Here is an 11,918-nt window from a genome sequence, read left to right on the forward strand (position 1 = left end):
CTTTGACCCTCTTTCATCATTCAGTTGACTAAAATATCGTGCAGAATTTTTTTTTGACATTAAATGCTAAAGGAAGCGAGGAATTTAATCCTTGAATCAAAAGAATTAGGTCCAGAAAAGATTACTGGAGAATGTTAAAAACCCTAACCCTAATCCTAGCCCTAACCCTAACTGGAGAGTTGTAAAATTTTATCTAATGAAAATGCTTGAAATTGACTCTAATCTGCATTTTAAATTGGAAACTCCCACTTGGACTTTGACCCTCTTTCATCATTCAGTTGACTAAAATATCATGCAGAATTTTTTTTTTGGCACTTAACACTAGAACTGCCAAATCTACGCAAATTTGCGTAAATTCCCTGGGCCTAACACCTACTAGCATCCCTGCTGAGAGTTTCTTGGGCCATTGTCCTCCTGCTTTTGTTGTGCAAACACACCCATTACCTGTGAGGCCTGGCACATTTGCATTTTTTTACTCAGAGCAGCTAAAATCCAAGGCAGGCTAAACCTCTGTGTGTGACATGGAAACCTTCACAAAAGTCTGCCATATCTATACCAAATATCCCACATGCTGACTGACCTGCAAATATGAAAGACACACATTCACAAAATATATGGAAGCACAAGTCTGTTTTATTTATAAAAAAAAATTAGTGTTTCAAACTTTGCAGTGTTTGCAGACCCAGTGACCATCATCCCTGCATTTGGCGCAAGTGAATTTGTAACACTTTGCACTGGTAAACCTGCTGCGGTTTCTGTTGCAGTTCTCCTGTACCTGACACTGAGTTGTCCATACAAGTCCTGGCACAGCAGCAGCCTTCCTCTGTCCCCATAGCCTTTTGTGGCATAAATTGGCAATGGAGTTCCTTGGCTAGATGACTCAAAAATAATCTTCTTTTGCCTTCCCACCCTGTACATGCCTTGTACAGAACGTAGGAATTTGCCACCACCAGGTCCAGCATGTTGTAAAATACAGCTACTGGCCACCTGCATGTTGCTGCTCTTACGGAATACATGCGCGCCATTTGGTCCAACACATTTACACCACACTATAACAGCAGAGAGAGAGAGAGTCATGAGTGTATTTGCTTTTTTTCTACCTTCTTTCTATATAGGCCTGTATAGTACATATCAGAAAACATTGTAGCACTGATGTAAAATTATACACACATTCACATACCTTCATGTGGTTATAGTCTGTTATCGTGTTGGGTTTCCTCTTTCTGCCTTCACAGATCGCCACATCTTGGTCCAAGGAACTCAGAACACACACAATCTTGTTTTTTTAGGTGCATAAATTGTCAAGGAGACACTGCCACTTCTAAGCACTGACGCGGAGAATTCCTCTTGCTGTGCAGTGTCCTTTGAAATTGGAGGAAGTTCATACCAAACTTTATTCCCTGTGCTCAGTAGTGTTGTTTTGCGCTGAAGCAGTCTGTGTGACAGTGCCAGTGAGGTGAAGAAATTGTCCGTTGTGACATTTCTCCCGTCATCCAGAAATGGCTCCATCAGACTCATGACCATGTTCTCTGCCAGCCTCTCCCTTTTCTGGTGACTGGGGTCCTTTCCCAAGTTAGGGGACACGTTGCAGACGTATTTGGTCTCCAAATCCGTGGCCATCCAGAACTTGATCCCAAATTTGTCCGGCTTGGATGCGATATACCAAGTGACATGGAATGGATCCACATCTACTCCACGTTGTCTTTCCACCGGTGTCCCTCAGGGCTCGGTTCTTGGCCCTCTCCTATTCTCCCTCTACACTAAATCTCTTGGCGAAGTTATATCCTCACATGGCTTCTCCTACCACTGCTATGCCGATGACACTCAACTCATCCTCTCCTTCCCTCCCTCAGACACTCATGTCTCCACTAAGATCTCTACATGCTTGGCAGACATCTCATCTTGGATGACCACTCACCAGCTAAAACTCAAAACTAGTAAAACTGAGTTGCTTTACATCCCGGCTGACTCATCCCCCCTCCAGGACCTTGCGATCTCCTTTGACAACTCCCTGATCCGTCCTTCGGTTTCTGCTAGAAACCTTGGAGTTACCATAGATGATCGGTTGTCATTTTCCTCACATATCGCCAGTCTTTCTCGCTCTTGTCGGTTTCTCCTCTTTAACATCAGGAGGATACGTCAATTTCTTTCCACCCAGGCTACCCAGATACTCGTCCAGTCCCTCGTCATCTCACGCCTTGACTACTGCAACCACTGAGCGCCATCCGTCCCAGAATGCAGCTGCTCGTCTTGTTTTCATCCTTCCCAAGTTCTCCCACACCACTCCTTTGCTGCGCTCCCTCCACTGGCTTCCTGTAGCTGCACGCATCAGATTCAAAACACTGATGCTCGCATACAAAGCCAAAAATTCTCTGGCACCATCCTACCTAAAGGACCTCATCACACCCCGCTCTGCACCACGATCTCTCCGATCCTCCAGCACTGCTCGACTGGTCCCACCTCCCCTCAAGGCACAAGGAAGACACGCATCTCGGCTCTTCTCTGTCCTGGCACCTAATTGATGGAATGAACTCCCCCTAGATGTCCGAACAGCTGAATCCTTGAATGTCTTCAAGCGACGACTCAAAACTTTTCTTTTTCAGAAATACCTGACGTAGAACTTCTATATTCTTACTCGACTCTTTTTCTGGTGTGTGTTTTAAAAAAATTAAATAAAATAAAAATTCTGCACTACTCAATGGCGTTCTCAGAGATAGTATTCGTAGCTGGGGTCCTTATTGAGCTAGCATCGGAAATTCATTGCAGAGTCTCAAAGCACTTATGTAAGTCGCTCTGGCTAAGGGCGTCTGCCAAATCCTGTAAATGTAAATGTAAATATACTGCATGGACAATGAACCTTGGTCGAGAACAGCTGTACATCTATGTTCATGTGTTCTCCTGGAGTGAAACTTTCAGCACAGTTCTTGGTGAAGGCTGGCAGAGAACGTGGTCATGAGTCTGATGGAGTCATTTCTGGATGACGGGAGAAATGTCACAATGGACAATTTCTTCACCTCACTGTCACTGTCACACAGACTGCTTCACTTTACTGGGCATGGTGAATAACGTTTGCCGTGAACTTCCTCCATTGGCAAAGGACACTGCACAGGGAGAGGAATTCTCCACGTCAGTGTTTAGAATGGCGCGCATGTATTCAGTACGAGCAGCAACAAGCAAGTGGCCAGTAGCTGTGTTTTACAACATGCTGGACTTGGTGGCGGTGAATGCCTACGTTCTGTACAAAGCATCTACAGGGTGGAAAGGAAAAAGAAGATTGTTTCCGATTCTTCTAGCCAAGGAACTCCATTGCCAAATACAGGGATGATGGTCACTGGGTTTTCAAACGCTGCAAACACAGACTTTGAAAGATAGACAGACTGTGTGGGACAGTAACCACTGAGACAAAAGGCAGAAAGATGACGAAGAGATGAACCTGGAACTGAGGCACGGATACATCAATTTTTACATGAACAGCCAAACATGCAAAGCTGGAGAGATCACACAAAAACAAAATTCATTTTTGGTGTTATAATTCAGTGATGGCCAATGAAAATGAAATGACATTTTATTCTGTATGTGTATGAGCATGTCAAAAACCATGGACCATGACTTCACTCAGCTTATGACATTTATATACAAACATGCATTGGAGACTGAAGTGTTAGCATGTTTTCATTTTATTCATTTCATTCTATTAGCAACTTTTCATTCTATTTTCACTCAATTTGTTTTATAAATAACACAGACTTGTGTTTCCATATATTTTGTGAATGTGCGTCTTTCATATTTGCAGGTCAGTCAGCGTGTGGGATATTTGGTATAGATATGGCAGACTTTTGTGAAGGTTTCCATGTCACACACAGAGGTTTAGCCTGCCTTGGATTTGAGCTACTCTGAGTAAAAAATGCAAATGCGCCAGGCCTCACAGGTAATGGGTGTGTTTGCACAACAAAAGCAGGAGGAGGATGGGGCTGAAGACCTGCGAAAATCACAGCAGGGGTGACAAACACCTTGGGACTCTCAGCAGAGAATAAAAACTCGGTAAATCTAGTGTTAAATGCTAAAGGAAGCGAGGAATTTGTGTAATTTAGTCCTTGAATCAAAAACTTTTGATCCAGGAAAGATTACCAGAGAAGTGTGATTTTTTTTTCTCCAATGACAATGCTTGAAATTGACTCTAATCTGCATTTTAAATTGGAAACTCTCACTTGGACTTTGACCCTCTTTCATCATTCAGTTGACTAAAATATCATGCATAATTTTTTTTTACACTTAAATGCTAAAGTAAGCGAGGAATTTAATCCTTGAATCAAAAGAATTAGGTCCAGAAAAGATTACTGGAGAATTGTAAAAACCCTAACCCTAATCCTAGCCCTAACCCTAACTGGAGAGTTGTAAAATTTTATCTAATGAAAATGCTTGAAATTGATTCTAATCTGCATTTTAAATTGGAAACTCCCACTTGGACTTTGACCCTCTTTCATCATTCAGTTGACTAAAATATCATGCAGAATTTTTTTTTTGGCACTTAAATGCTAAAGGAAGCGAGGAATTTGTGTAATTTAGTCCTTGAATCAAAAACTTTTGATCCAGGAAAGATTACCAGAGAAGTGTGATTTTTTTTTCTCCAGTGACAATGCTTGAAATTGACTCTAATCTGCATTTTAAATTGGAAACTCTCACTTGGACTTTGACCCTCTTTCATCATTCAGTTGACTAAAATATCATGCAGAATTTTTTTTTACACTTAAATGCTAAAGTAAGCGAGGAATTTAATCCTTGAATCAAAAGAATTAGGTCCAGAAAAGATTACTGGAGAATGTTAAAAACCCTAACCCTAATCCTAGCCCTAACCCTAACTGGAGAGTTGTAAAATTTTATCTAATGAAAATGCTTGAAATTGACTCTAATCTGCATTTTAAATTGGAAACTCCCACTTGGACTTTGACCCTCTTTCATCATTCAGTTGACTAAAATATCGTGCAGAATTTTTTTTTGACATTAAATGCTAAAGGAAGCGAGGAATTTAATCCTTGAATCAAAAGAATTAGGTCCAGAAAAGATTACTGGAGAATGTTAAAAACCCTAACCCTAATCCTAGCCCTAACCCTAACCGGAGAGTTGTAAAATTTTATCTAATGAAAATGCTTGAAATTGACTCTAATCTGCATATTAAATTGGAAAGTCTCACTTGGACTTTGACCCTCTTTCATCATTCAGTTGACTAAAATATCGTGCAGAATTTTTTTTTGACATTAAATGCTAAAGGAAGCGAGGAATTTAATCCTTGAATCAAAAGAATTAGGTCCAGAAAAGATTACTGGAGAATGTTAAAAACCCTTACCCTAGTCCTAGCCCTAACCCTAACCGGAGAGTTGTAAAATTTTATCTAATGAAAATGCTTGAAATTGACTCTAATCTGCATTTTAAATTGGAAACTCTCACTTGGACTTTGACCCTCTTTCATCATTCAGTTGACTAAAATATCATGCAGAATTTTTTTTTTGGCACTTAAATGCTAAAGGAAGCGAGGAATTTGTGTAATTTAGTCCTTGAATCAAAAACTTTTGATCCAGGAAAGATTACCAGAGAAGTGTGATTTTTTTTTCTCCAATGACAATGCTTGAAATTGACTCTAATCTGCATTTTAAATTGGAAACTCTCACTTGGACTTTGACCCTCTTTCATCATTCAGTTGACTAAAATATCATGCAGAATTTTTTTTTTACACTTAAATGCTAAAGTAAGCGAGGAATTTAATCCTTGAATCAAAAGAATTAGGTCCAGAAAAGATTACTGGAGAATTGTAAAAACCCTAACCCTAATCCTAGCCCTATCCCTAACTGGAGAGTTGTAAAATTTTATCTAATGAAAATGCTTGAAATTGACTCTAATCTGCATTTTAAATTGGAAACTCCCACTTGGACTTTGACCCTCTTTCATCATTCAGTTGACTAAAATATCGTGCAGAATTTTTTTTTGACATTAAATGCTAAAGGAAGCGAGGAATTTAATCCTTGAATCAAAAGAATTAGGTCCAGAAAAGATTACTGGAGAATTGTAAAAACCCTAACCCTAATCCTAGCCCTAACCCTAACTGGAGAGTTGTAAAATTTTATCTAATGAAAATGCTTGAAATTGACTCTAATCTGCATTTTAAATTGGAAACTCCCACTTGGACTTTGACCCTCTTTCATCATTCAGTTGACTAAAATATCATGCAGAATTTTTTTTTTGGCACTTAAATGCTAAAGGAAGCGAGGAATTTGTGTAATTTAGTCCTTGAATCAAAAACTTTTGATCCAGGAAAGATTACCAGAGAAGTGTGATTTTTTTTTCTCCAATGACAATGCTTGAAATTGACTCTAATCTGCATTTTAAATTGGAAACTCTCACTTGGACTTTGACCCTCTTTCATCATTCAGTTGACTAAAATATCATGCAGAATTTTTTTTTTACACTTAAATGCTAAAGTAAGCGAGGAATTTAATCCTTGAATCAAAAGAATTAGGTCCAGAAAAGATTACTGGAGAATTGTAAAAACCCTAACCCTAATCCTAGCCCTATCCCTAACTGGAGAGTTGTAAAATTTTATCTAATGAAAATGCTTGAAATTGACTCTAATCTGCATTTTAAATTGGAAACTCCCACTTGGACTTTGACCCTCTTTCATCATTCAGTTGACTAAAATATCGTGCAGAATTTTTTTTTGACATTAAATGCTAAAGGAAGCGAGGAATTTAATCCTTGAATCAAAAGAATTAGGTCCAGAAAAGATTACTGGAGAATTGTAAAAACCCTAACCCTAATCCTAGCCCTAACCCTAACTGGAGAGTTGTAAAATTTTATCTAATGAAAATGCTTGAAATTGACTCTAATCTGCATTTTAAATTGGAAACTCCCACTTGGACTTTGACCCTCTTTCATCATTCAGTTGACTAAAATATCATGCAGAATTTTTTTTTTGGCACTTAAATGCTAAAGGAAGCGAGGAATTTGTGTAATTTAGTCCTTGAATCAAAAACTTTTGATCCAGGAAAGATTACCAGAGAAGTGTGATTTTTTTTTCTCCAATGACAATGCTTGAAATTGACTCTAATCTGCATTTTAAATTGGAAACTCTCACTTGGACTTTGACCCTCTTTCATCATTCAGTTGACTAAAATATCATGCAGAATTTTTTTTTTACACTTAAATGCTAAAGTAAGCGAGGAATTTAATCCTTGAATCAAAAGAATTAGGTCCAGAAAAGATTACTGGAGAATTGTAAAAACCCTAACCCTAATCCTAGCCCTATCCCTAACTGGAGAGTTGTAAAATTTTATCTAATGAAAATGCTTGAAATTGACTCTAATCTGCATTTTAAATTGGAAACTCCCACTTGGACTTTGACCCTCTTTCATCATTCAGTTGACTAAAATATCGTGCAGAATTTTTTTTTGACATTAAATGCTAAAGGAAGCGAGGAATTTAATCCTTGAATCAAAAGAATTAGGTCCAGAAAAGATTACTGGAGAATTGTAAAAACCCTAACCCTAATCCTAGCCCTAACCCTAACTGGAGAGTTGTAAAATTTTATCTAATGAAAATGCTTGAAATTGACTCTAATCTGCATTTTAAATTGGAAACTCCCACTTGGACTTTGACCCTCTTTCATCATTCAGTTGACTAAAATATCATGCAGAATTTTTTTTTTGGCACTTAAATGCTAAAGGAAGCGAGGAATTTGTGTAATTTAGTCCTTGAATCAAAAACTTTTGATCCAGGAAAGATTACCAGAGAAGTGTGATTTTTTTTTCTCCAGTGACAATGCTTGAAATTGACTCTAATCTGCATTTTAAATTGGAAACTCTCACTTGGACTTTGACCCTCTTTCATCATTCAGTTGACTAAAATATCATGCAGAATTTTTTTTTACACTTAAATGCTAAAGTAAGCGAGGAATTTAATCCTTGAATCAAAAGAATTAGGTCCAGAAAAGATTACTGGAGAATGTTAAAAACCCTAACCCTAATCCTAGCCCTAACCCTAACTGGAGAGTTGTAAAATTTTATCTAATGAAAATGCTTGAAATTGACTCTAATCTGCATTTTAAATTGGAAACTCCCACTTGGACTTTGACCCTCTTTCATCATTCAGTTGACTAAAATATCGTGCAGAATTTTTTTTTGACATTAAATGCTAAAGGAAGCGAGGAATTTAATCCTTGAATCAAAAGAATTAGGTCCAGAAAAGATTACTGGAGAATGTTAAAAACCCTAACCCTAATCCTAGCCCTAACCCTAACCGGAGAGTTGTAAAATTTTATCTAATGAAAATGCTTGAAATTGACTCTAATCTGCATATTAAATTGGAAAGTCTCACTTGGACTTTGACCCTCTTTCATCATTCAGTTGACTAAAATATCGTGCAGAATTTTTTTTTGACATTAAATGCTAAAGGAAGCCAGGAATTTAATCCTTGAATCAAAAGAATTAGGTCCAGAAAAGATTACTGGAGAATGTTAAAAACCCTAACCCTAGTCCTAGCCCTAACCCTAACCGGAGAGTTGTAAAATTTTATCTAATGAAAATGCTTGAAATTGACTCTAATCTGCATTTTAAATTGGAAACTCTCACTTGGACTTTGACCCTCTTTCATCATTCAGTTGACTAAAATATCATGCAGAATTTTTTTTTTGGCACTTAAATGCTAAAGGAAGCGAGGAATTTGTGTAATTTAGTCCTTGAATCAAAAACTTTTGATCCAGGAAAGATTACCAGAGAAGTGTGATTTTTTTTTCTCCAATGACAATGCTTGAAATTGACTCTAATCTGCATTTTAAATTGGAAACTCTCACTTGGACTTTGACCCTCTTTCATCATTCAGTTGACTAAAATATCATGCAGAATTTTTTTTTACACTTAAATGCTAAAGTAAGCGAGGAATTTAATCCTTGAATCAAAAGAATTAGGTCCAGAAAAGATTACTGGAGAATTGTAAAAACCCTAACCCTAATCCTAGCCCTATCCCTAACTGGAGAGTTGTAAAATTTTATCTAATGAAAATGCTTGAAATTGACTCTAATCTGCATTTTAAATTGGAAAGTCTCACTTGGACTTTGACCCTCTTTCATCATTCAGTTGACTAAAATATCGTGCAGAATTTTTTTTTGACATTAAATGCTAAAGGAAGCGAGGAATTTAATCCTTGAATCAAAAGAATTAGGTCCAGAAAAGATTACTGGAGAATGTTAAAAACCCTAACCCTAGTCCTAGCCCTAACCCTAACCGGAGAGTTGTAAAATTTTATCTAATGAAAATGCTTGAAATTGACTCTAATCTGCATTTTAAATTGGAAACTCTCACTTGGACTTTGACCCTCTTTCATCATTCAGTTGACTAAAATATCATGCAGAATTTTTTTTTTGGCACTTAAATGCTAAAGGAAGCGAGGAATTTGTGTAATTTAGTCCTTGAATCAAAAACTTTTGATCCAGGAAAGATTACCAGAGAAGTGTGATTTTTTTTTCTCCAATGACAATGCTTGAAATTGACTCTAATCTGCATTTTAAATTGGAAACTCTCACTTGGACTTTGACCCTCTTTCATCATTCAGTTGACTAAAATATCATGCAGAATTTTTTTTTTACACTTAAATGCTAAAGTAAGCGAGGAATTTAATCCTTGAATCAAAAGAATTAGGTCCAGAAAAGATTACTGGAGAATTGTAAAAACCCTAACCCTAATCCTAGCCCTATCCCTAACTGGAGAGTTGTAAAATTTTATCTAATGAAAATGCTTGAAATTGACTCTAATCTGCATTTTAAATTGGAAACTCCCACTTGGACTTTGACCCTCTTTCATCATTCAGTTGACTAAAATATCGTGCAGAATTTTTTTTTGACATTAAATGCTAAAGGAAGCGAGGAATTTAATCCTTGAATCAAAAGAATTAGGTCCAGAAAAGATTACTGGAGAATTGTAAAAACCCTAACCCTAATCCTAGCCCTAACCCTAACTGGAGAGTTGTAAAATTTTATCTAATGAAAATGCTTGAAATTGACTCTAATCTGCATTTTAAATTGGAAACTCCCACTTGGACTTTGACCCTCTTTCATCATTCAGTTGACTAAAATATCATGCAGAATTTTTTTTTTGGCACTTAAATGCTAAAGGAAGCGAGGAATTTGTGTAATTTAGTCCTTGAATCAAAAACTTTTGATCCAGGAAAGATTACCAGAGAAGTGTGATTTTTTTTTCTCCAGTGACAATGCTTGAAATTGACTCTAATCTGCATTTTAAATTGGAAACTCTCACTTGGACTTTGACCCTCTTTCATCATTCAGTTGACTAAAATATCATGCAGAATTTTTTTTTACACTTAAATGCTAAAGTAAGCGAGGAATTTAATCCTTGAATCAAAAGAATTAGGTCCAGAAAAGATTACTGGAGAATGTTAAAAACCCTAACCCTAATCCTAGCCCTAACCCTAACTGGAGAGTTGTAAAATTTTATCTAATGAAAATGCTTGAAATTGACTCTAATCTGCATTTTAAATTGGAAACTCCCACTTGGACTTTGACCCTCTTTCATCATTCAGTTGACTAAAATATCGTGCAGAATTTTTTTTTGACATTAAATGCTAAAGGAAGCGAGGAATTTAATCCTTGAATCAAAAGAATTAGGTCCAGAAAAGATTACTGGAGAATGTTAAAAACCCTAACCCTAATCCTAGCCCTAACCCTAACCGGAGAGTTGTAAAATTTTATCTAATGAAAATGCTTGAAATTGACTCTAATCTGCATATTAAATTGGAAACTCTCACTTGGACTTTGACCCTCTTTCATCATTCAGTTGACTAAAATATCATGCAGAATTTTTTTTTGACATTAAATGCTAAAGGAAGCGAGGAATTTAATCCTTGAATCAAAAGAATTAGGTCCAGAAAAGATTACTGGAGAATGTTAAAAACCCTAACCCTAGTCCTAGCCCTAACCCTAACCGGAGAGTTGTAAAATTTTATCTAATGAAAATGCTTGAAATTGACTCTAATCTGCATTTTAAATTGGAAACTCTCACTTGGACTTTGACCCTCTTTCATCATTCAGTTGACTAAAATATCATGCAGAATTTTTTTTTTGGCACTTAAATGCTAAAGGAAGCGAGGAATTTGTGTAATTTAGTCCTTGAATCAAAAACTTTTGATCCAGGAAAGATTACCAGAGAAGTGTGATTTTTTTTTCTCCAATGACAATGCTTGAAATTGACTCTAATCTGCATTTTAAATTGGAAACTCTCACTTGGACTTTGACCCTCTTTCATCATTCAGTTGACTAAAATATCATGCAGAATTTTTTTTTTACACTTAAATGCTAAAGTAAGCGAGGAATTTAATCCTTGAATCAAAAGAATTAGGTCCAGAAAAGATTACTGGAGAATTGTAAAAACCCTAACCCTAATCCTAGCCCTAACCCTAACTAGAGAGTTGTAAAATTTTATCTAATGAAAATGCTTGAAATTGACTCTAATCTGCATTTTAAATTGGAAACTCCCACTTGGACTTTGACCCTCTTTCATCATTCAGTTGACTAAAATATCGTGCAGAATTTTTTTTTGACATTAAATGCTAAAGGAAGCGAGGAATTTAATCCTTGAATCAAAAGAATTAGGTCCAGAAAAGATTACTGGAGAATGTTAAAAACCCTAACCCTAGTCCTAGCCCTAACCCTAACCGGAGAGTTGTAAAATTTTATCTAATGAAAATGCTTGAAATTGACTCTAATCTGCATATTAAATTGGAAACTCTCACTTGGACTTTGACCCTCTTTCATCATTCAGTTGACTAAAATATCGTGCAGAATTTTTTTTTGACATTAAATGCTAAAGGAAGCGAGGAATTTAATCCTTGAATCAAAAGAATTAGGTCCAGAAAAGATT

The sequence above is a fragment of the Brienomyrus brachyistius genome, unplaced genomic scaffold, assembly GCF_023856365.1.
Source record: "Brienomyrus brachyistius isolate T26 unplaced genomic scaffold, BBRACH_0.4 scaffold94, whole genome shotgun sequence".
In the NCBI taxonomy this organism is placed as follows: Eukaryota; Metazoa; Chordata; class Actinopteri; order Osteoglossiformes; family Mormyridae; genus Brienomyrus; species Brienomyrus brachyistius.